We start from the raw sequence: 27,914 nt of genomic DNA on the forward strand, positions 1-27,914 counted from the left end.
CACAAAAGAGAAAATTGGCAAAAAAGAACCAACAAAAGGCTTTGGTTTTAGTGGTCAAGACTGAAAAGCTGACTACTTTTTTCACACTACTTACACAACATGATTTTCCAAATCAAAACTTGTCTCTGCCATCAGAAGTCACTTACACTGCATCTGTCTCCAACATGATTGAAGTTCAACCAAGCTTCACACCTACAAGTACCACTTTGTTCACTTCAAGGTCAGAACATAATGATGACGTTAAGATGTCACAGGTTGGCTTAACTGGCACAAGTCTCACAAATGATCTCACTTTGCCTGTAAATTCTCCTGATATCTCTAGTGTTAATGTTGATGCAAGTTGCTCTTCAAGACAGTCTGAAGTTGAAATAATTGCTGAAAATGAAATTCTACTGACCATGGTAAAATGCTTCAGTCTACAAAAGATGAAGAAACTGAAGCGAAAGATCCAGGGTTGTGGCTCGATTTCTCTGCTGATGATGTGGCTTATTGGATTGTTTGTGAAGCCACTGATTGTCAACACCACAATGGGCCATTTGGCAAATCTTGCCAGACTTTCAATAGCGGCAAACCAAAGAGATGCTGTTCGCAAAAACTTTTCTTTGTAAGGTAAATTTACAGCTTTGTTTGTAATCTTTTTGCCCCTAAATTTTCCTCTCGTTTTGTTGAAACAGACTAGCGAAATACTACTGTAATTGATCGTTATGAAGGAAGTACTACTTACCCAGACTATGCTAACATATTAACTCGCAGACAATGTTTAGGCTTACGAGAAGAGTTGGAAAAACAAATTAAAGAAGAGTGCAATTACCAGGAGCATGTCTTAGAGCGTGTAGTAGCTGTTATTCGTACATTTGCTGAATGTGGCCTGGCTTTTTGAGGAACAGATGAAAAATTTGGTTCACTGCAAAATGGGAATTTTTTTAGAGCTGCTTGATCTCGTAAGTCAGTTTGGACCATTTTTAGTAGAGCATATTTCGAAATATGGAAATTCTGGTAAAAGAAAACCACCTCTGAAGAACTCATTGAACCAATGGCTTAGAAAGTCCATGCATTCAGCGTTGATGAAGTAAATTTTTCTGGTTATTTTAGCTTGTCATTTAACTCGACGCCAGATCCATCACATATAGATCAGTTAAGTGTTGTACTTCGATACTTAAAAAATGGGCAGCTTATTGAATGCTTTTTAACCTTTCTGGAACTGAAAAGCCACAGCAGTGAGGAATTGACAAAACAGGTATTGCAGTACTTACATGAAGTTTGCAAACTTAATTTTTCAAAATGTAGGGATCAGTCTTACGACAATGCTGGTAACATGTCTGGGCATAATAAGGGGATGCAGCAAAATATTTTAGAAGAAAATAAGTTTACCATATATGTGCTCTGTGTAGCCCATTCACTAAATCTGGTAGGCCGAAGTGCTGTTGACTGCTGTCAAGTGGCAGTTAGTTTGTTTTCTGCAATACATTTCTTCCCGCCTCACCCAGCCGGTGGAAAATTCTTAAAGCTTGTCTTGGAATGTGTGTTAAAATCCCTATCTGATACCAGATGAGAGGCACATTTATGGAAACAACAGCAATTTTGAACTCTTTCTCTAAGATTTTGGAAGCTTTAGAATGTCTAGTTGAAGACCAGTCACAAAAGGGAGACACTAGAAGAGAAGCATACAATATTACAAATAAAATGCAAGAGCTATAATTTGTTTTTATGTTGATCATGTGGGATGAGATTTTGTAAAAGTTTCATGAAGCAAGTCAAGTTCTGCAAAATGAGGATTTGAACTTAAAAATATGTGCAGATCTGTACGGATCATTAGCTGATCAGCTACGCACTTTAAGGGATGACTTTGAAAGATTTGAAGCAGTTGTAAACGAAATACCACCATATGTTGATTACAATGCAGCTCAAGTTTCAAAATAAAACACACATATTGTACTCAATACATGTAACAGCTGTGAACACTTAACTCCTACAATGGTCTGAACCACTGTATTTATAATTATGGTCTGACAATAAATATTCAGTACCAAATACCCGTAGTCTATTGTTAACACTAATGTTTAAAAACCAGCTATTAAAGACGTATTCACATGACAACGTTTCACAAGAAAATCATGAACAAATATATCGTTATTATATCTGTGGGATCCAAATTTAGACAGTGGTTTCTGTTTCAACGCGTCGACCACGATAATAAACATAGTATATACAATATTGTCAATACTCTGAGAACTACAGTACGTCTTGGTTGCAAGTTCACCTTTCACAGTTCTTCTTCACGAAGATTTTTATATTATATGGAGGTTATCCTGATGGGTTAAAATACTCTATTTTTTTATTTCATCGAAAGTAAACATAAACCCAGTAGTGACTACTGGATTTATGGCTCGGATCCAGATTGACGATTATAACTTTTTCTGCATCGTCAGGTTGGTAATCACTGGTAAATATATGCCCTCAATCTTTTTTATGTACATAAATCTTGTGTGAGTATGAAATATATTTCTAAGTTCATAGGTTTTACATATCGGATACAATGTTTTTAGACATACAAACTTTTAAAATTGAAAGAAATTCTGGATATCTTAGAACATTTATAATATTTCAATTTGTAAATTTCCATGTTACACCAAGTTAAATAAAAATCTGAGGAAGATAGATGGGCTGTAAGATCAAAGGTAACGAGTGTATATCGTCCCGTGTATTCGTCATATCTAAAATCGATTTCTTGATCTTAAAATTGTTTTCTGTTGCATTAAATATTTCATAAAGCTCTTGTCACGTTGTCTCTCCCTCCATAAAAGGCACCTGGTAGATCAAGGCATGAGAGTACTGCCTCGTCTCTAAAGAAATTCATTAAATCTGTATAATTAGACTTCATTTTCTTTAACATTATCTCCAATATTGTTATGACCTCTTATCCTAAAGTATTCCATAGTTTATATTTATCAAATATACGATTTCAAATAAACCGCATGGGTCCATTTAGAACAACATTCTTTGTGTCAATGTCATAACATTTATTACAGCCATGTTAGTGGCACCCGCAAAACTCGTGTATCATATTTTATTCCATGCAGAAACATTCTGGTCTATAATTCGAGATTTGTTTCTCTTCACAGTTACGAACATGTGGTATATTTACTTCACTGGGCTTTTGTAGATAATCTAACCATTGAATATTTACTTGGCTGTACTTTTTGGTGGTAAGGTATTAACGATTAGGTATGAGAGCTATCGACCGTAGTGATATAAACCTCTGAATCCAGTCATACATATGGTAACAATAGTCGTGTACATGAACGAACGAACATCATAGGTTGTGAGTAATTCTTCCCTGGATTGAAGACAGCACCATCGAAATATATCTAGATTTGATCGACAGTATCTAAAGATAAAAATAAAAAAAAAAGATAAATGCAAATTTCAACACAATTTTCAAAAGAACAACAAAAATTGATAAAAATAAACATTGATGTGTGTTTTTTTTTCTCTTTTCTCTATGAATCTACTTTGGAAAGTCAAAGATGTATTCTTCCTCTTACTGCTGAAAGTGACAATCCAGGAACTTTTGTATCATGAATACTGACATGGTGTCAGAACAATTACAACACTGGCATCCACTCCAGGTTCTCTATACTTGTGACTTGAAGTTTTATTGAAAAGATAAGAAGAAAATTTTTTTATTTATTTTAATGGAAAAGTTTTTGGAAACAATGATAAAGACATAGGTATAAAATGTTAGTTGTAAATTATTCTAATTCTGAGACTTTTTACAACCATAAGCGCATTTTTTTTCGCCATTTATAATAATTTCGGATTTTATTCCCAGACAAATATGATAATAATGGATAAAATTTCAGTCTAAATTTTTCATATTATATAGCATAAATTTATAATTCGTGCGTTCTTTCTAAAACAAGAATCGACAGAATTCTTCAAATGAATTATAACAGTAATTTTCCTCATGAATTTTTGTTTCCTGATCTGTCTGGAAATTAGAAAATAAGTATTTATTTGACGAATATTTGAAATGGTTATTTAAGCCACACGACTTACAACCCTCACATATGATTTTTACATATCAATGAAATTCAGGATAACATTTTTCATTTTTGCCAGTAACAGGTCAGATGGTTAGAGCGCTGCACTCAGGGTCTGAGGGTCGGGTTTCGAATGTCTGTCACACCAAACATGCTCGCTCTTGCATCCGTGGGGACGTTATAAAGGTACTGTCAATCTCACTATTCGTTGGTAAAAGAGTAGCTCAATATTTGTCGGTGGGTGGTGATGACAAGCTGCCTTCCCTTTAGTCTTACACTGCTAAATTAGGGACGGATAGCGCAGATAGGCCTCGAGTAGCTTTGCGCGTTATTAAAAAAGAAATAAACAAGCTACAGCAGAAAAAAATTTGGTTAGATAAGTGGAAGTTAACTAATTCTGTGATTATAACATTGTGCTTGGTGGTGATGCTATTAAGTATAGTATTATATACAGTACATGAGAAATTAACTTTTATGAAATTTTGGAAATTAGATGGGCTGTATAAATTTGAAAAGAAAAGCAAAACAGGGCCAGGCAACAATAGAAGGTTGTGGTATCTAGAGGCCACTAAAATCATTGAATTACATGACCGTGACCCATCTAATTAAGATAAAGATTGGTTTGTGGTAGACTGATGACAAAATTCAAACTATTTTAACCAATTGGAGATGTTAGCTGATTATAAATTGAGCATCAGAGATCAAAATTATGAGGAAAAATTTATAAGATTAGAAAAACAACAAGAATCAAACTGTGAAAAATGTGAGAATTCAGACGAGAACGAGAATTAGTAAAGTGAAGATGACGATAAGTTCGAGAACCAAATGCTAGGATAATAAGATTAATTAGCTGCAGATAATGATGAAAAAAGTTTTGAAGTGACACTACCAGGCAAAACTTAGTCAATGATGATAGAAAAGAAGCCGACACTATAACACTACAATAGGGAGGAAAACGGTGTTCAAGTTACGGAACACAACTCGAGTGGAAGTGTGTTAGGAAACGAACATTGGTAGTGGTGCTAGTAATTATAGTGTTATATACAGTACGTGAGAAGTTGGTTTTAATGACATTTTGGAAATTAGATGGCATGTGTAAATTCAAAAATAAAACCAGAGCAAGGCCAGGCAACAATAGAAGGTTGTCTTATTCAGAGGTCATAAGTGGTTGAATTCGATAATGGTGACCCATCAAGTTAGGATGTAGATTGATTTTCTTACAGACTAATGAAAAATTTGAACTAGCTTAACCAAACGATGAGATTAACTGTTTATAAAGTGAACATTATAGATTAAAATTATTAGGCGAAATTAACAGAATTAGAAAAAATAAAACAACAACATACAAAATAAATCTAGAAGTAAGATGTGAAATGTTGGAAAATTCAGAGATAGTTGGGCCCGGCATGGCCAGGTGGGTTAAGGCGTTCGACTCATAATCTGAGGGTCGCAGATTCGAATCGCTGTCGCACCAAACATGCTCGCCCTTTCAGCCGTGGGGGCGTTATAATGTGACGGTCAATCCTACTATTCGTTGGTAAAAGAGCTAGCGGTGGTGACTAGCTGCGTTCCCTCTAGTCTTACTTGCTAAGTTAGGGATGGCTAGCGCAGATAGCCCTTGATTAGCTTTGCGCGAAATTTAGGACAAACAAACAAATCAGAGATAGTTTGAATGAATTAGTAATTGATGATGATGAAAAGCTCGAGAATCAAACGTTAGAAGAATTAATTTGCTGGAAATCGGAACGAGAAAGTTTTGAAGTGATACTGTCAGACAAGACTTATTTAATGATGATCGAGAGCAGAGAGAGAGATAGTTCACACTACAAGTATAATAAAAATGTTGAAGAAAACTCGAGAGGAAGTGTGCCAGGCAATGAATCAAAATGCAAATGATATAATGAAGTGTGCTAGAGAATTACCACATATTCGGTTTGTTACAAGAAACCTGAGTGTTGACCGTGTGTAGGTTTCACCATGCCTAAAACAGTATAATTGCAGGAAAATAAAAGACAAATATGTTATAATAGTTGAAAGATTCTGAATAGTGGATGTATATGTTGTGAAGGAGTTGGCCATCGAGAATGTCTACACTGGATGGACCGGCACCTACAGTTTCAAGGCACTTTTTCTGAGAGAAATATTATCTCAAGAAGACAAACGACACATAGAGTGATCTACAACATATTTATACAACCTGGAATTAGAAAAGTAACAGTAAGACTGCTTATTCGCAATAAGTCGTTCATTTAAAAGAAAAGCCCCCCAGTGGCTTAGCAGTATGTCTGCGAAATTACAACGCTAAAAACCGGGTTTCGATACCCGTGGTGGACAGAGCACAGATAGCCCACTGTGTAGCTTTGTGCTCAATTCAAAACAACAACAACAATTAAAAGAAAAAATTAAACAACTTCATAAATGAGAAAGGAAGAGAGATAAAAATATTTTATCGACTTCTAAGAGTTAGAATGCCTGAAAATTTGCCTTAAAAAGACATGAAATAATATAATTTTTGTTACTTTCGTACATTATTTAAGTTACAGTATGTGTAATGAAATAACTTTTTAAAATTGTTCACATAATATTAGAGTGTGTAATCTCCAAGCTTTGTTGTGTTCAGTTTACGGATTTTCGTGCCATCAACAATACATATGATATTTTGCACGCGACTATAATATCTGTTTGTGATTCTAATTCCAAGGCTTCAGACAATCTATAATAAGACAGTATTTGTAATTACCTAAATATGAAACCACGTAGTTTTACTAATCATTTCTGAACCTAATCAGAACGAAATCTCGTTATATATATTTGATAGGTGAAGAGTGATTGATAATACTTTATACCACGGGGACACCTACCTTCTTTCAAAACAAAAGAACGGTGTGAATGATAACGAGGTCAAATGACGGTTGAATTAAAAAGTAAAATTAACTGCTCGTTTAGTTTAAACTCACAGTGCGTTAGTCATTTGCAACTTTAAAATTTGTTTAATTTTAACATGAAAAACAATATCAGTTATTTTGGTTCAAAGAATAATTAGAATATTTCTATATTCTCAGTGGTGTAGTATTAAGTTTTATAAGGCTAGAGCCACGTCAAAATTTATTAGATGAATGACGTTGCCATCAGGGTAAGGATCTCACATTCAAAAGCTGATTTTCGTTTTTGTAAGTCTATTTTTAAATAAGAAAATATATAAGCAGTATTAATTACTTGATAATATTCACAAATGCAAACCGAATATGCATATATTAGCGTTAAAAAAAGCACGCAGTTCAACTTCCAAGGAGAAAAGCAACAACTGGCTACCAAATTAAAAGCATTAATATTAAAACAATTTTAAAAACGCATATCTTATCAATCATTATAGTTTCAATTGTACTCTAGTATTATCAATCTTAACTTATAATGCCTTGCATACCTCCTATGCTGCCAACTCGAATAGCAAAAAAGCGACATTAATTATAGGTTAGGTAAATAATAACTCTTTTAAAAATGTATACGTTTTAAACATACGGTATAATCGTAAAATGTAATTCTTATCCAATGATTTAATACCATATTCGTGTGTCTTAATAAACAAGTGACATATGGCACAAAAGTCACAATTTTAACGTTTTGACACACGGTTTCAAGCCAGCACAATCACATTGCGCTCGGCCTCTGAGAGTGACCTATGTATGCTCTACAAGTGAACACGGGATCACACACAGCAAACTGTTCTCAGCTACCGAAAGTTTCATTAACAAAAAAATACCACAAAAAACACGTAATTCCAGGTGTAAGTTGAATAACTTTTCTCTACAAATATTTTTAGTTTTCTAAGTGTTGATATTAAGTTCTACTTTCCGATGCATTCCTCTACTATTAGCCCCTGTATATCCTAGAACAGTAGTTCTAAAATAAAGCTGACGTGTGTGCTAGTGACGCGAATGCTTTCCCTGAAAATTCTATCACAAGAAAAAGACTGATCCACACCATGATCGTGGGAATCTGGTGCAAATTAATGCATTTTGATTTATTTGTGCTGAAAACCCTCAACGAGTTTAATTGTGTGGAAAAAAGTTAGTGTCATATTTAATACTATAATTACGCTAACCTCAACTTGATATTTATATTTCACTAAAATGGAGGTAGCGTTTGTCAGTGTCTTTGTATGTAACCAAAACTTCTACGCCGTCTATTGAATGGCACTACAAACACAAATCTATAAAAAAAACCGACACGTTGGGTATTTATTATTCAGAGAGTTAGAAAAATAAGTGTATTATATGCAATAACCGTTTATTTATAACAGAAATATAGTTTAAATAAAACTACTCTCCTCACAAGAGGAACACGACTTTTATCAGGATTTGGTTATACTTTTGTTGATGCATTTTTTAAGAACTCATTATTTTTTCAATGAACGATACAACTTTCAATTTGTAAAAAGACATTACATTTCCTATCAGTAAAAGGTTTGAAAATTTTCAGCTCTGTACATGAAATCATTTTGATGTAACGAGCTACGTATGACAAAATCCGAACATTTACCGTACAGAAAATGATTAATTTTTCTAAAATATTACGCTTTCAATTAGGTATGAATACTACGGTTAGTAATTTCTAGCACAAACAGCCAGGTTTAGGGATATATTTCTGCTGTTGTATATAATTTTAAGTGATAAATACATGTAACGTTATTTTATATTTTTTTTGACAATAAAATAGCATAATAAATGACGGTATCTTTTTTGTTTATATTTTAGTTTAAATACAAAATATCTACATACCTGCAGCGAAAATCATTGATCAACTCATTTCCCTTTTTAGAATTTTCCCTTGACATTCTCTACTCCCGACCACGTTGACAAGTGTCCGATCATGTTTCCAAAAGGTCTAGGAAAAGTCAAATTAATAGGGAAAATTCTCTCAAAAAATCCCAACAAGGTTCAAGGTTAATATAAGCAGTGATGAAAGATATAAGTAACAAGAAAATAATAATTAAGGTTATTTAGTTATTATGCAAGTTAAAAATATGATGCTGATTGTGTAAATTTTGCAGAGGTTTTAATGAAGTAAACTTCAGTCGTATATACTGGGATAAACAAAACCCCATAAGATTTTGCACGACTTTTATGCAATTTATGCAAAGTAAGCTTAAACCATGTAGGAGATGAGATAGCTTAAAATATTTAAACTAAACTTTGTTTACACAGCTTATTATCAAAGTTCACATCAACTACACTTGTGCCATAAAATGTAAGACAGAGTTTGAGAACAGAGAGAAAGTTACTTGTTTAGTTTGAATTTCGCGCAAAGTTACTAGAAGGGTATCTGCGCTAGCCGTCCCTAATTTACCACAGTAAGTCTATATGGAAGGCAGCTAGTCATCACCACCAACCGCTATCTCTTGGGCTACTCTTTTACCAACGAATAGTGGGATTGATCGTGACATAATAACACCCTCACGGCTGAAAGGGCGAGCATGTTTGGTGTGATGGGGATTCGAATCCACGACCTTCAGATTACGATTCGAGTGCCTTAACCACATGGCGGGCAGTTTGATTTTGTACCAATTGTTTATTTTTAAAGTGCCTACTTATTTTATTATATAAAACGCTATTCATAGATAAGATATTGAAATTTATATGTGAATATTAAAATCAAACCTGATTGGTACAAGTGATAATATTTGTAACGAAACTAATGTAAACAGTTGTAACAGGAAACTATACTAATTTTAACTGCTTTTCGTTCATCCACTTTTTTAAATTTCAAAAACTCAACTTTCAAATGAAGTTTATATTTTTTCTTAGTCGATACAAGATACTAACTATCCAAGATACTATCCTTGTTAGCAGCGTAAGGACTAAAAGGAACGCAGCTAGTCATCACCACCCACCACCAACTCTTGGGCTACTGTTTTACCAACGAATAGTGGGATTGCATATAACATTATAACGGCATCCATGGCTGAAAGAGCGAGCATGTTTAATGTTATGGGGATTTGAACCGCGACCCTCGGATTACGAGTCGAGCACCTTAACCACCTGGTAATGCTAGGCCCCGCGAATCAGGATTTCGTGGGTTTAGAGTCCGGACATATAAGTACTATGCTACGCTAAGCCAGAAAACAAAATGAAATATCAGGTCATCCCATAAGTAATGTCCGAAAATTTAATACAGAAAGTGCATCATCATTTCTATCTTTGTAGAAGGCTTTATTGCCTAAAACATGTAAAAGGATGTGTATAAAATGTTCAGATAAATAAAAGCAACTAACCCAACTCAATTTTTCATATCACTAATTAAATAAATAATTTGAAGATAGATATGTCTGAGGGGCACATTAGACATATAATGCTTTAAAAGTTTAAAAAAGGCAATAGTGCAGCAGAAACTACATGAAACATTCAAGGTGTTTATGGTGCAGAGTCTCTCAATGAGAGAAAATGTCGAAGGTGGTTTCAGAAGCTTAGATCAGGTGACTACAGCTTAAGTACTGGTCGTCCTGTTGAGTTTAATGATGACTTGCTGCTGGCCGCACTTGATGAAGATTGTGCTGTAACAGTTAAAAAACTACCACAGAAGCTTAATTCAACCAATTCAACAGCTCACCATCATATGCAACAGTTTGGAAAGATGTCAAAACTTGGAATATGTGTTCCCCATAATTTGACAAAAGCCAACTTTAGAGCAAGAGTGGGCATTTGCATTTCTCTACACTCTCGTAAACGTAACTCACCTTTTTCGGACAAGTTAGTGACTGGAGATGAAAAATGGATATATTATAAAAATGTTAAGCTCCGCAGACAATGGCTCACTACGGGTAACCTGGCTAAAGCACAGCCCAAAATGTACCTTCACCACAGGAAAATTTTGTTAAGCATTTGGTGGGATATTGTTGGTGTGATCCACTTTCAGTTGCTGCTACTCAATGTAACCATTAAGTCAGAATTCTATTGTTAACAGTTAGAGCGCATGAATGTTGCACTAAAAGAAAAGAGGCCTGCTTTGATCAATCATAAAGGTGTTGTGTTACATCAGAATAATGTACAGCCCCATACAGCAAGGATAATAGCTATAAAGATTGAAGAGCTAGATTGGGAAATATTTCCACATCCTCATTTTCCAGACCTTGCCCCATTTGATTATCACTTATTCCGAAGTTTGCAGAACTACCTTGATGGAAAAGAGCTTAAAACACATGAAGATGTCAAAACTACTCTCTCTACATTCTTTTCCTCCAAACCACAAGAACTGTATAGAAGTGGCATTCAGAAGTTTGTGAATCGTTGGCAGGAAATAATTAATAATAATGGAACCTACATTACTGATTGAATAACATTCAAAGCGTTTGAAATACTTTCTCTTTTTCTGAACCTAAAATCGAAAATTACTTAAGGGATGACCTAATAAAATACAAATATTGGATATTAGTTCATGTTACGACTTTACTGTTTGTAAAATAATACACAGAGAGCTCTTTGGTCATCGTCAGGTTCAGATGACCGAAGAAGGTCGAAACGTTGTTCGCTCTTCTATGTAAAATATTTTCTCAACCCAAACGAGCCGTTTTTGCATATAAACAAACTATATGTATATAAATTGAAATTTGCTAATTGTGTAAGTATTTACCCCTTAGTACTTGGTGAACGAACCACTGGCAACAATTACTTCTACGAGTCTGTTTGGATTAGTCTCTGTCAGCTTTGCTCAATGGGATGGTGTAATGTTTGCCCATTTGTCCTGGCAAAATTGTTTCAATTTTGACAGTTTCATTGGGGGAACGTTCGTGGAATGCAATCTTCATGTCTCACCATTTATTTTTCCCCCGGCTCGACATACTGAGGTGGTTGAGGTATTCGACTCCTAATCTGAGGATTGCGGGTTCGAATCCTTGTCACACCAAACATGCTCGCCCTTTTATCCATGGAAGCATTATAATGTGACGATCAATCCGACTATACGTTGGTAAAAGAGTAGCCCGAAAGTTGGCGGTTGGTGATGATAACTAGCTGTCTTCCCTGAAGCCTTACACTGTAAAACTAGGAACGGCTAGCGCAGATAGCATTCGTGTAGCTTTGCGCGAAATTCAAAACAAATCAAACCATTTCTCTCTCCCCATCCTCATTAATACATCTGTATGTCTGCGAACTTGCACCATTATAAACCGGGTTGTGATACCCGTGTGGTGGGTAGAGCAGATTGTATTTTTGTGATCAACTGAAAACAAAGAAACAAACAAATTTTTCCCCACTGATGAGAAACATTCCCATTACGTGATACTGCTATCACCATGCTTGGTAGGTGTGATGGTGTTGAGCGGGGGATGCGTTGTGTTGTGCTTGCTCTAGATGTGATGCTTTTAATTTAGATAAAAAAAACTTCATTTGCGTCTTGTATAACGAAAATAAAGTCTGCCACATGTCTGAAGTATCATTTACATGCTTTGTTGCAAATTCGGTACTAGATTTCAGATGGTTCTTTTCAGTAATGGCTTCTTTCTTACCACTTCCCCATCAGGCCAGCTTTGTGTAGGGACTGAGATATCGTCGATGTATGAACACTGAATATCGTCTCATACGTAGAATTTTAAACATCTTTTAAATTCACTGTTGGCTTCATAGTGGCATCTTAGTTTAAAATGGCAGTGTGATCTCGGTAGTGATTGGGTGGTCTGAAGAACATTCCACTTTGTTAATGATGGACTTTTGCCGTACTCGAAAAAATAATTAGCAACTTTGATATTTTCTTGTAACCTTCTTCTGATCAATGTTTCTTTACCACTTTATCCCTGACTTGTTTAGAAAGTTTCTTGATCTTCACAATGTGAGTTGTGGCTTGAACAGATGATGCTTTTATTCTGATGTTTTCGCGTAGCTTTGCGCAAAATTAAAAAAACAAACAAAGTAGAATGTGCTTCATAACTACAGAGATCATACGGCCATTTTAAACTAAGATGCCACTATGAAGCTAACAGTGAATTTGAAAGATGTGCAAAATTCCATTTATGAGACGAGATTTAGTGTTCATACATCGACAATATCCCGGTTCTTACACAAACTGGCCTGATGGGCAAGTGGCAAGAAAGAAGCTGTTACTGAAAAGAACCATTTGAAATTTAGTACTGAGTTTGCAGCAAAGCATGTAAATAATATTGAAAACATGTCGCGGGTTTTGCTTTTTTCTTTGGTCAGGCAAGACACAAATTGAGTCTTTTTTTTAATTTAAATTAAATGCATGCGTCTAGAGCAAGCACAACACAGCACATCGTCCTTTCAACACCATCCCAACTGTCAAGCATGGTGGCAGCATAATGTTATGAAGGGGATGCAGGAACTAAAAAGTTTGTCAGGATTGAGAGAAATATTTGTTTTGTCATAAAGATATACAATAGGCTATCTGTTCTCTGCCCACCACTCAGGTATCACAACCCGGTTTCTAGTGGTGTAAGTCTCCAGACTTACTTCTGTGCTACTGAGGGGGGTAAGAAATAAATGATGCAATGTACAGAAAAATTCTAGAATAAAAACCTGCTTGAGTCAGCAAAGAATCTCTAATTAGGTCAACAATTTACATTTCAGGACAATGACCTGAAGCACAAGATAAAAGCCACACTGGAGCGGTTTCAAAAGAAGAATGTGAATGTTCTGGAATGGTCCAGTTAAAATTTTGACTTCAATCCAATAGAAGATGTTTGGTGAGACTTAAATTTTGCTTTCCATCAATATTTCCCAACGAAACTGTCAAAACATCTTGTATTGCAAAGCTGGCGGAGGATTATCCAGAAATGCTCACACCAGTAATTGTTGTTGATGGTTCTTCCACTAAGTACTAACTGAAGGGGCTTAATACTTATGCAAACAGCAAATTTCAGTTTATATATATATTCAATGTAGGTGCTGCTCACATTATACCTCCTTCCTAATTTAGCAGTGTAAAATTAGAGGGAAGGCAGCTAGCCATCACCACACACCGTCAACTCTTCAGCTACTCTTTCACCAACGAATAGTGGAATTGATCGTAACATTATAACGCCCCCACAGCTGAAAAGGCGAGCATGTTTGATGCGACGGGATTTAAACCCGCGACCCTTAGAGTATAAGTCGAGGGCCCTAACCACCTGGCCATGCTAGAAAGTTTTACTATTGATAATGTTACTTGAGGCGGTCAGTGTTACAAAGGACAATATTTCCATTGTTTTGTAGGATTTTAATGCACCTACTCTTTCTATTTTACAAGTAAAACATTATAAAACTATGTTCATAACTTTCTGTAGGAAACTTAACAGATTATGCTTCTTGCTGATTGAAAAGTATTTGCATCTAGGCTAAAAGCTTGTGAACCCTGATTGTCAAAGATGATTATATACAACTTTACATAAGTAACACTTACCATTGTTTTCTGTTATATGTTTGCCATCAAACGATTTTGAGACCAAATAACCAGTTTCACACACACAAATAGTGTGGGCTATTTCAACATATTACCGAAGCATATCAGCTGAAAGCAAGTTTAGATAGCTTTGACCCATGTATTCGCCTTAGACTAAAGCAAGTAAATTCACAAAAAAACCAGAGGTTATATTTCTGTATCTTTCAAAATTTCACTATGTGCACAATATATTATTTAACCTTATTAGTCTTCTAAAGTATAAAACACGTATTTTCAAATAAACATATCCAAAAACAGTTGACAATCATGACTGTAAAAGGGTTTTTGTTATAAATCAAGTGGTTATTATTCAACTATTTCAAAATAGATATTTCCTTGCGTAGAATTTGAAATTGTTGCAGTTGCATGAATTATATTTTCACTTAAGAATTATATAAATGACATTGTGAAATTTGTTTGTGTCATTTTGAGTTTCATTTTTATATTAGATTATTGCAGAGAAGCTTGTCTGTTAATTCTGTAGAATAATTGGAATAAAAAGATTTAAGAAGCTACAGTAGGTGGACAACACTTCATATGAGAAAATGTAACTAAAATAATAAATGTTCAGGTATTTACGAAAGCCGGTGTGAAAAGTAAGATTTGAGATCATATTTAAACAGGTCTCGTCGAATACGTTCTAAAAACATATAGTTTTACACATTTTTCTGTTATGAAATAAAATACATAACAAATTAACAACATTTTCGGGGGGGAGGGAGCATGTTTTTTGTCCCTCGCACTTCACTCATTCATGGATATCATTAAACTGATTTCTGGATTCCAGTAATTTGGTCAATGTGAATCTCCCCAAGATTTGACAGACATTACTCGCTATCCACCTGACAGAATATTGTGATACCAACACCATCTTGCTTTATTTGCTTAAAGTTGTTTTTATTTCATTGATTCATTTTACCAGCTTAATGATTTCCTATGCAGTGTTAAAAACAACTTTTATAATAACAGCTTGCTAAAGATGTCCTAACAGGCAAGGTTTGCTCCCCGCTAGTACAGAGATAAGTTTACGGATTTACAACGCTAAAATCAGGGGTTCGATTCATCTCGGTGGGCTCAGCAGATATCCTGATGTGGCTTTGATATAAGAAAAACACGCACACACAGGCAAGCTTTAACACAAGGCCAAAACAATAAGTATAAATTGCTTTCCTCCCTACTTTATTAACCTGTGCTGCTATACCATCGAAGCCTTTTCATCATGACAATGACTGCGGAATGAAGGAACAGATGTATCATTCCTGTAAAATACATATCCAAGTGTTTGTAGTATTGTCTCTGATAACATATGAGGTATTATATAAAATTTCAAAAATGCTTCTAGGGCTCGAAAAGTGACGTCGACATATCTCACAGTGTCTATTGTTTCATCAATTATGATTCAGAGTTTACCACATGATTTTTAATATCTTAGATGGATGACGTCACAAATAATCTGATGAACCCTGACTTTTAGCAGTTAATTTCGAATACGGTCCGGCATGGCCAGGTGGGGTAAGGCGTTTGACTCGTAATCTGAGGGTCGCAGGATCGAATTCACATAGCACCAAACATGCTCGCCCTTTCAGCCGTGGGGGCGTTATAGTGTGACAGTCAGTCCAAGTATTCATTGGTAAAAGAGTAGCCAAAGAGTTGGCGGTGGGTGGTGATAACTAGCTGCCTTTCCTCTAGTCTTACACGGCTAAATTAGAGACGGCTAGCGCAGATAGCTTTTGTGTAGCTTTGAGCGAAATTCAAACAAAGAAACATTTCGAATATCAGGTCTTGTATGCTTTTCGTGTTTTTTTTCTTCTTTTACAGTTCTTAAAACACTGGGTCCCTATTGCTACATATTTTAATTTATTTCCGACAAGTAACCAATTTATTATGTTACGTACGTTACACATTACTATTTCAAATAACCAGTCATTTTAATTTGAATTTAGTAGTTAATTAAATATTCACATGCATTAAATTTATGTTACTTTTCAACAAGATTGATACACACAGTTTTCCTTCTTAATACAAATATATTTTAATATACAAGTAATTATACAATTTATAATAACTGCTATTACAAATAACGATTTATATAGAAATGTTTTACAAAGTTACAAACAATATTGAGGCTTCTATCTGGTCTGGAACTGAATATTTCATCGACAGTTTACGATGAACAGATTAATTTCGAGTTGGTATCGGTACAGTTCACTTAACGAGGAATTAGCTAGCTCTTCACTAATCACACCAAAGTTATATAATGTCTTCGTAGAAATATTAACGTTCGATGGTATTCCTCTGAAGTTAAACGGCTTGTGAATTTTGAAATCTATAAATATCCTGGTCAAATATCTGTAGTTTTCCGATTAATAAGCGTTAATCACAGTTACAACTTCCGAGGTTGAGAGTATACCAGTTGTAGCAAACTAAGATAAAATACTTTCTCTTCGCGTATTGCGATGACTATCTTTTATAAGCTTGAGAGGAGAATTGCTAGAAACTTTAGCTAAAATAACAATGCTGGCGATCACTATTATTTTACGTATTCACGTAATATATTGTTGATTCTTACACTCAAGAACCTTCTACAAATTTAATGAATAGGCGGGAATTTTGCAATATAAATTTAACATTATACGTTTAATGCTTTTTTAAATATATATTTAACTGAAAAAAACATCGATATTAAAATAAATATGCAACAGTTAATCCGTCATAGTATTGTTTGTTTCTTAATTTCGCGCAAAGCTACAAGAGGGCTATCTACGCTAACCGTTCCTAATTTAGCAGTGTAAGACTAGAGAGAAGACAGTTAGTCATCACCATCCACCGCCAACTTTTGGGCTACTCTCTTTACTAATTAATAGTGGGATTAACCGTCATATTATAACGCCTTCACGGCTGAAAGGACGAGCACATTTGGTGTGACGAGGATTCATATGGCTAGGGAACCGGGTTTTGATACCCGTTGTAGGTAGAATACAGCTAGCCAATTGTGTGGCTTAGTGCTTAATTCAATAAATAATATCAATTTTCTTTTTTTATTATATGTATCTCCCCTACTAGAAGCATAAAATTGCTATTCAGGCTATAAATAAAGAGCACTAAGCAGTGGGGTAGGTAACTTATTTTTCAATAGCTTTTCTATCTAAACAAGTAACTTGTGTATAAATACAACTGCTCATACACATTGCTAGGAATACAGAATAGAATACGAGTTGAATAATTATGTCTCCTGAGTTTTATTTATTGCACAATCCAATGAAGAAGCAAAGTGAAACTTCAATTAAATTCTGACTACATACCACAATTTGATTTGATTGGATATTTAGCCGCAGTTTTCTGTAACGAGAGCAGATGTTTACACGTTCCTCCTGGAGGGATGTTGGTCCGTCTGTTAACTGTCAAACAAGTTGTACATTTTGATAGACTGAAGCACATTTGGGGCAAAACTTCTTGATTAAAGGCACAATGACTTGTCATTAGAGGCAGGAAGACTTTGAAACTGCATCTTTTCGATTATCCAAAACAGTAACCATTAAACAATGACACCCTTGAAAAGTACGAAAAAATAAAAATACATTAAATAAGATGACCTGTTTTCACCCTTAGGCCTTAAATCCTGTTCTTTTATATATGAAAAATTAATTGCATTTTATTTGAAGGTCTTATTTAAATGTTAACGCAATCTTGTTTCTCCAAATATGTGAGAAGTGGCGCCACGAGTGGTTGATTAAAATGACTTTCAAAAAAAAAATTACAGAAACAGTTTAACGATTGCATACGTTTATTGGAAAAGTGGCTGATGAAACTGGAATTCTATATGACCACAAACCTATCTAGTTTTAACTAGATAACACACCTTTAACTATTGTTACCATATGTATGACTGGATTCAGAGGTTTATATCACTACGGTCGATAGCTCTCATACCTAATCGTTAATACCTTACCACCAAAAAGTACAGCCAAGTAAATATTCAATGGTTAGATTATCTACAAAAGCCCAGTGAAGTAAATATACCACATGTTCGTAACTGTGAAGAGAAACAACTCTCGAATTATAGACCAGAATGTTTCTGCATGGAATAAAATATGATACACGAGTTTTGCGGGTGCCACTAACATGGCTGTAATAAATGTTATAACATTGACACAAAGAATGTTGTTCTAAATGGACCCATGCGGTTTATTTGAAATCGTATATTTGATAAATGTAAACTATGGAAAACTTTAGAATAAGAGATCATAACAATATTGGAGATAATGTTTAATAAAATGAAGTCTAATTATACAGATTTAATGAATTTCTTTAGGGACGAGGCAGTACTTTCATGCCTTGATCTACCAGGTGCCTTTTATGGAGGGAGAGACAACGTGACAAGAGCTTTATGAAATATTTAATGCAACAGAAAACAATATTAAGATCAAGAAATCGATTTTAGATATGACGAATACACGGGACGATATGCATTCGTTGCCTTTGATCTTACAGCCCATCTATCTTCCTCAGATTTTTACTTTAACTTGGTGAAACATGGAAATTTACAAATTGAAATATTATAAATGTTCCAAGATATGCAGAATTTCATTCAATTTTAGAAGTCTGTATGCCTGGAAACATTGTATCCGATATGTAAAACCTATGAAATTAGAAATATATTTCATACTCACACAAGATTCATGTACATAAAAAAAAGATTGAGGGCATATATTTACCAGTGATTACCAACCTGACCATGCAGAAAAACAGTTATAATCGTCAACCTGGATCCGAGCCATAAATCCAGTTGTCACTACTGGGTTTATGTTTACTTTCGATGAAATCAAAAAATAGAAAATTTTAACTCATCAGGATAACCTCCATATAATATAACAATCTTCGTGAAGAAGAACTGTGAAAGGTGAACTTACAACCAAGACGTACTGTAGTTCTCGGAGTATTGACAATATTGTATAGATTATGTTTATTATCGTGGTCGACGCGTTGAAACAGAAACCACTGTCTAAATTTGGATCCCACAGATATAATAACGATATATTTGTTCATGATTTTCTTGTGAAACGTTGTTATGTGAATACGTCCTTAATAACTGTTTTTTAAACATTAGTGTTAACAATAGACTACGGGTATTTGGTACTGAATATTTATTGTCAGACCATGATTATAAATACAGTGGTTCAGACCATTGTAGGAGTTAAGTGTTCACAGCTGTTACATGTATTGAGTACAATGTGTGTGTTTTATTTTGGAACTTGAGACTATCATATACTTTAAGATAACTAGTGATGAACATGTGCAAGTTATATGTAGCGTTTCTAGGTTGGAGGAGAAATTAGAGGCCATCTTAATAAAGTTAAGGCAATAGATAAAGAGAAATGACAGCAGGATTTTAGGAGGAGCTTAAGTTTTGCATGCAAGGGATAAATCAACTAACAGTAACTTTCAGGAAGGTAAAACGAACAGTATCAGAGTAAAACGTAATGAAGTTAGTTACAATGTGCCAATTATGTTAAATCTGAAGACGAGGAACTATTGGATGGAAGAAAAACTAAAGGAGGATATAGTTATAGGTGATTCTTTGAATAGACATGTGTGTACAATAACCAGTGAGGCAAATAAATGTTTTAGATATGTAATAGCATAGAAGGAGTTATAAGGATAAGTTTAATCGTTATTATTGTAATACTAGACGTAAAGATAACTTAGAGTACTGGTAGGAATGGACGATTTTTATATAATGAAAATATTCGAAACACGACTAACCCTAGATGATTTTTATATAGAGGTTGTTTTGAAGTAGAGGGTTTTTGGCTATTTATTAGGGATGGAGTATTAAAGAGGTAGGAGAAGAGTGACTGTATATGCACAATGTAGGTTACATGCTGTTGTAATTGAAAATACTAAAGATTAAATCCATTACGGTCTGTATCAGTGGATAAAAAGGGAAAAGCTATTTAGTGGGAATTTCTTACAGATCACCAAATGATGCTGATGTAATAATTGAGAATCTCTACAATGCGATTACGATTTAAATTGTTAATGAAGTAATAATTTTGGACAATTCTAATTTTAGGCATATATATTGGGAACTGCTAGGGTCAAACCACGAAGACAAATGTTTTGGAATCTTTTCAGGATCACTTTATTTACCAAATAGTCAAGGAACCTATCAGAAACAATGCTATTTTACAATTATTGTTAATTTCAAATATGGAAATGATCAAGAGTGTTGGAGCTAGAGAACATCTCGATGCAAATTATAATTGGTTTATTAGGTTTAATGTTTTGGTACAAATGGAGATAAATGATAAAGATATTTTGGTTACAAGTTTCAAAAAATGTTTTGAGAGTATGCAACAAGAATTATCTGTTGTTAATTGGTGATGTAAGTTATGTGGCGACACTGATCAAATGTGGAATATTTTTAAAGATAATTTTTCAATATTCATGTTAAATATATTCCTCAGAGAAAGAAAGAGTAGCGGGAGGGTAAAAAAAAATAACAAGTTGGCTCAGAAAGGGTTTAAGAGATAAACTCGAAGAAAAGCATAATCAATTGACTTGTATGACAAGAGTTTTACAGGATTATAGAAGATAAAAAAATCGTGAAACACGAAATTAGAACATCGGAAAGGATATATGATAAAATACTGGCTGGAAATTTAAAAATTAACAGTAAAGATTTCTTTACGTACATAAAAAGTAAACAAAATGTAAGAATGCTGTTAGTTCGGGCCCTTCAAGGGTGATAGAGAAAGCTTAGTATATCGTGATTATGAGATGGCTGGGTTACTAAAATTTGTTTTTCTTCGATTTTTATTTACGAATATTTAAGCAGTATTCTACGTTTTGAACAATTGATTAATGTAAACGAGTTTGAAGTATTTCACTGAATTAATTTTGAACTGGTTAAGAAAACATTAGAAGATTAGAGAAATGATAAGACTCCTAAGTCAGATAACATTTCCCTAATGGTTTTGAGGAAGGTTAAAGATTATGATAGGTGGGACATTTACTACTATTTTTTATCAGTTCTTAAACAATTGTCAAAAAACAGAGGATTGGAAGTTAGCTAAGGTATATTCTCTTTTCAAGAGAGGTAACACAAATTGTCTCAGTGAATGTAGACCCATTAGTTTTACATCAGTTGTGGGAAAATATTTGTAAATTATATAAAAGAGAAAAATAAACGAGATATGAGTTTTAATTATGGAAAACGAAAAATATTACATGTGAGTATTTATAATTTTATAATAAGTATAGTTTGAATGGGAACGACCTTATCAATATCATGAAAGAAAAGGAGCGTGGTTTAATGATTGATCAGTCTCCCTCTAAGTAGTGAGATGTTGCTTGTGATAGGGCAAATAAAAATGTAAATTGTAGCTACAGAAATATTGAACATAAGTCTAAAAAGGTTATGATTTCATTGAACTTGTCACAAGTTTGGTAAAATTTGGAATATTGTGTTCAGTCTTGGGATCCTTACCTTAAGAAAGACATTGAATTGTTGGAAATGGTTCACAGAAGCGTTACTAGTACAGTGTCTGAGATGAAGGGGTTGTCATACGAGGAGATATTAAATCTTCTGAAATTGTTTTCTCTTGCTAAAAGAAGAGTTATGGAAGATCTGATTGAAATATGATACACAAATATAAGTTTTGACAGAGTAGAAGTCATATTCAGCTCATACAGTTTCAATTTTCCAAGAGAGTGGTTGGTGTTTGAAATGGGTTACCTTCAGATGCTCAACGGCTGACTATAATTCTTAAAATTGTTTTAATTTAGTTTAGAGGATGAAACAGTTAAGATGGACAAATAGGCTGCATGCTGTTCCAGAAAGTTAATTTGGTAAACGTGTCATGTTTTGTATGACACCATCTCTCCATCTGATTCCTACATACATCTGACTGCGTATTGCACAAGAGCCGTAGTAACTAGTTATGGATATTATATTTTGTTTTTCATAACTATTACGTAAAGTTAGAAGTTGCATGGAAAAAACTAAAAATATAATAAAAGTTCGGTCATACAAAAATATTTTTAATGAACAACAGTAAACTAGAGTTTATAATTTTTGTTATAATTTGAGTAGAAAGTTTCTGTATGCAATGTTCCACATAACCTTTGTTGTTTTTTACTGTTTATGTTGTTTTAAACAGTGATTTATCTTTAAAGCGCTGCCAACCACGTAAGATCTGTTGGTAAAACAGTTACATTGTTTAATTATTCTGGTTGTAGGGATTGAAACCCTTTAGTCTTAGTGAAACTTTATACAGAACTTAAACCTCTCATCGATTGATTCATCTATAGCTATTCTGCGGGTATGATTCAGTTTATTGACCAATAAAATTTAGTAACACACATATAATAAAGAATAAGAATAGAATTTAAGTTTATTTTACATCCGTTGTTTCTTAGTATTAATCTGTACATATGTATATATGCTACAACTTAAAGATTAATACTGAGAAACAACGGATGTAAATAAAATTTTGTAATACACATATAATACAGTAAATATATAATTTAATAGAATTTAATTTTATTTCACAAAAGTATGTTTAATAATAAAAACGCTGGCGATGGTCGATGAACTTTTTTTCTATCTTGTCAGTTGTTATTCCGTTTTGATCGAGGTAGTATTTTTAACAGTACTTTGTTTTTCTTCATTATTAGATGGTCTACCTCGTCGATGTCTTTTTCTTTGACATTTATTTTGTCAACCTCTATAATCTCATCGCCTACGTCGAGAAGCCCAGAGAGAAAAATCGATGATTCACAGTCCCTCATCCGGGTTACAAATGTTCCTGAAACCAACAAAACGATACATATATATATGAATAGTGAAATATTTGTAGTGAATTTGCATTGTTATTGCATTTACCTACCCAACTAAAATTCATCCACTAATATCTAATTTGATTTGTTCGACTATGCTTGTCGAAATACATGAAAAAATTATATTGCGTTTTTCCTACAGGTAAGGATTTCCCAAACTAACAACTCAATGTTTTTAATATATTAATCATATATCAGTTATACTGAAATTTATTCAACTATTTTTGGCAGAAAAACAAGTAATAACTCATTGTGGCTTAAAGCAACATCAAATAAATTAAAAACATGCGAAACAGCGAATTACAATTATATAGGCGTAATTATCCCATTTCTTTTAATGAGGTTTGTTGTATAACTGTTAGTATTACAACGTGTCCTGGAGCAAATGGGTCATTATTAACCATGCTCAATTTCGGATCCTTTTTCCCTGACTTGTATCTCAAATCACAGACATTTTTCAGGCTTTTAACTACTGAAGAGAGGCAATACACAAGGTCATATCGAATAATTTTATGTTTTTTTCCTGTTGAAAGTGTTAAGTGGACAGAGCTTGACCTTAGAGTTAGCAGAAAAGGAAAGTGGACCCGCGTGTATAAAAGTTCATATCTCACCGCCATAAGAAGGTACTTCAATCTTTAAGGCTGTGGGTATGCTTTGAGAATGAAAGTCAAATCACACTTATTCGGTTAGAAAATAACGTTTTAAGAGTTGGATTGTTTATTTGGATTAAAGAACAGATACACAATGGGTTATCTGTGCTCGACCCATCACGAATATCAAAACCCAATTTTTAGCGGTGTGAGTCCACAAGAATACCGATGCCATTCTTGGGTGCAGCAGTTGTTGGTGAGTGTAATTCCGTGAATAACTCCCATCTACGTTATCAGTTCTCCCACATGGGACTTTGAGTGAAAAATATGCTAAAACACAAATTAATCAATTTGTTACGACAATTCGATGTTAATCCGTGTGTGTGCGTGTTTTATGCTAACAAGGGACGATATGCGCTATTTTCCAAACATTATTTTGAAACCTTCTTTCTTTATCCCAAAAGGAACAACTGGTAAAGGTAAATTGTAAAATCTTCAGATAAGATCGTTTCAGTCACGATATAAAACATTTAACCTATATATCATTTCAAAATCAGTTAATACAGGTGATTTTTACTTTCTCCTGAAATAAAAAATAACTAATTGATAAAATATTATGTTGCGCTGAAACAAGCTTCGTCTTGATATTTAGTTATGAATTTGGTCGACCACATAATTTATTTCAAAATACAATAACATCAACTTCGACATGAAGTAAATTCTCACTTTTAATAACTACATCGTTTGAACCTTTAACATGGTACCATCATCAGTTAAAATTGTTGTAATTCTATTTTCAAATTAACGGTTACTTTATTTTATTTAAGATTATGTCATGATAATTGTCAGGACAATATTGTTTCCCCTACAATGAATTAACCTGAAAATAACAAATAATCCTTTCATTTTTGGTTAGATTTGCACCGATGAAATATATTCAAAAAAATTGATGCTTACTGAAGGGTCCTCTAATGTGTTTTGTTTCAAGGGTAGATAAAAACAAAATGAAGAGTAACAAATATTTTTATTTCTTGTTTTTCAAGTTCACGTGTCATGATGCATGTTATAGAGTGCATAATTATTCTCATGATTCATGGCATGTGCGTTTTACTAATATCACGGCAATACAAATCATAATGTTAAGTCTCATTCATATTACATCATCGTTTGTTTATTTTTATTAATTTCGTGCAAAGCTACTCGAGGGCTATCAGCACTAGCCGTCTCTAATTTAGTAGTGTAAGATGGCAGCTAGTCATCACCACCCACTACCAACTCTTGGGCTACTCTTTTACCAACGAATAGTGGGATTTACCGTAACATTATAACGTCCCCACCGCTGAAAGGGCGAGCATGTTTGGTGCGACGGGGATTCGAACCCGTGACCCTCAGGTTACAAGTCGCACCCTTAACACGCCTGGCCATGCTGGACCATGACATAATTTTAGTGCCTTCAGACTGAGAAACAAACAGAGAAGAAAACAACTGTACGGCGGTGCAAATGATAACAACAGGTAACACCTCTAGGACCTCCTTTGTGGAAATAGTAATAATAAAAGAAACGATATTCTGGTACAAACAAGAGGATGCTTACCTCTGCTGTTTCCGACCTTTCTCCGAGCGGTAAAAAAATCCGTAGGGCTTATGTGGAGGTTTTGTTACTTCCACAACACGTGTTCCATCCGACAGAAACTGAACGAATCGACCACACGTGTAGTCGGAAGAGGTAGGGAATTGTTTTCAGATTCCTCAGACGTAGAGTGACTGAAATGTGGTGTAATACGTCATGTGAATAAATAAGTTAATGTAGAGGTTGATATTTTCCTTTTATATTAACATGGATGAAAAAGTTAAAATATTCAATTACTGTTATGTCAAGTGGACAATAGTAACAAACATAAAAAACACGACATGGTTGTTAAAAGAAGTTACACTAATATCCATAATATACAAACTCCATACAATTTAAGCTTTGCTATGAAATGAATATTAAGTTAATAATCATAGATCATCCAAAGTGATGTCAAAACTACTGTATTTTTCATATCTGAAAAAAACACACGCTTCTTTGAAACAGATCTTCACTGAAGTTAAACTTAAGCATTAATTTATTCTAATCTCTTCTACTAAGACAGTCCAGCATATGCATATATGTATAGTCAAAAAATGTATGTTTCTAAGAGAATCCTAAGAAGCGATAAGACCAGTCAGGCCATGGCCTGAACAAAATTTTTACACTTACAATTTATTTATTACAACTTGTTTCTTGTAATTCAATAGTTTGCGTTCAGTATATGCAGTATGAAAATTTGGTATCCCATTTAAATCCTCGTACTTACGACAAGTAGTGACACACAGAGTCATTCTGATCGATAGAACTTCCGTTTTTTCTTCCGAAGCACGTGGGAAAACAACATGATTTTCTCGACCTTCGCGGATTTTTCCGTCTTTCTTTCTTGTTTGTTCTGTTGGCATCTTCCCTGCAGAAGATGCCTTTGATGGTATTTCTGGTGGATCTTGCAAAGACCTGAAATCGCTTTTTGAGTGACGTTTTCGGCGACTTCGATTCTTTGCACAGGTCGCTGAAATAAAAGCAATTATTACAAATAATGAATACGTCATAATACATTTACACTCTTCACGGCAAAAAAAAGATGAGGATGTTCGGTGTGACGAGAGTTCAAATCTGCGTCCCATAGACTGTGACTAGAAGACCCTGACAATCAGTAAAGCTAAGAGTTAGAATTTACTTCAAAATACATACGTTTTGGTCACTTCTGGAGGAGCTGACTGTTCATGTTCGTCACAGAAGACGTTACCTTTTTGACATTGTTCAGTTGTTCCCACGTGCTCGATCATCTGTGATAGTATTACACCTGAAGAAAAAATATTATACAGATGTTTTCTTCATAAACTTGCCTTCTAAAAAGTTTCTAACTAATATCTTTACGAATTATTTCATTTTATACAAACACAAGCATATTTATATATATATATATGTATACAGGATGTAAAATGAACAATTACATTTTGGTTTGGGGGGAACCCTACATTCACTAACTCACTACTGCATTTTATTACAATTATGTACTGCTTAAACCATATACTGCTGAGTTAAAGACCATATTTGAAGAAGACAGGCCAATATTCTGTGGAAACATGTACATCACTTCCTTGTATGTATAAATCGTTGTTTGCCAACTTGTTATACCAGCCTAATGTGCTTCTTCACATAAGTATTATAAGGAATGTGTACTTCTGCCTTATGTTCCATGTTTAATTATTATTTAATTTTATGTGTTTAATATCAGCAAAATATTTTATCCTATATTTCAATCGACGAATAATATAAAGTAAATTTTCGTTAATGTTAAAGGACATATACAATTGAAACAAAAGGTTGAAACTTATCAATTTCAATGTTGACATTGATGAAATTCTAAAGTACAGACAAAACATGATCTAAAATATCGTTTAACAGGACATCAGGTATGTAGAAAAAATAATAATATTTATTTCTAAGAATGTGTCAAGACTTCTTCACACACTTTTTTGTTTATAAATATTAGAAGTGTAATAATTCAGCATGGTGTCTCATCCCCTATTTTGGTGCTTAGCTTTGGGTGATCATCAGAAGCACGTAATTGTGGTTTGTAATTCGAAAGTTATTTGAGATGTTCATGTGGTAAAAGGGTCATGCAAATTGGTTGTCTTATGATTTTTTACTTTTCTTTCATCCAGCTTTTCGCGATAATGATGCTGTAAATTGGTGATGAATTAAGTTTGCGGCATTGATTGGCTGTAATGTGAGATTCGATTTTTGTCTTATTTTATCTGTGTGTAGTCTATTCCAGTTAATAGATTATTTGGTATTCCATGAAAATGTATGATAACTCATGCTCACTTAAAATATAGTCAAAACGATTTTGGTTTTGTTCCAACTCTTCTAAAGAAAGATGTCTGCTAGAGCGCGACAAGTCCCTGAGCAAGATTTTCTTTTGTCTTCAATATATTT

At 34.0% G+C, this 27,914-nt stretch overlaps 1 long non-coding RNA gene across 1 annotated transcript; it reads right to left on the minus strand.

The window, feature by feature from the left end:
* Window positions 1–3,140: 3,140 nt before the first annotated feature.
* LOC143224216 (uncharacterized) lies at window positions 3,141–8,979 on the minus strand. The gene is made up of 2 exons (XR_013013277.1): window positions 8,822–8,979; window positions 3,141–3,388 (listed from the first exon to the last, which is right to left on the minus strand). It is a non-coding gene; the product is annotated as an uncharacterized LOC143224216 (long non-coding RNA).
* Between the last annotated feature and the right edge of the window lie 18,935 nt (window positions 8,980–27,914).

Source organism: Tachypleus tridentatus, chromosome 8 (genome assembly GCF_004210375.1).
Source record: "Tachypleus tridentatus isolate NWPU-2018 chromosome 8, ASM421037v1, whole genome shotgun sequence".
Taxonomy (NCBI): domain Eukaryota; kingdom Metazoa; phylum Arthropoda; class Merostomata; order Xiphosura; family Limulidae; genus Tachypleus; species Tachypleus tridentatus.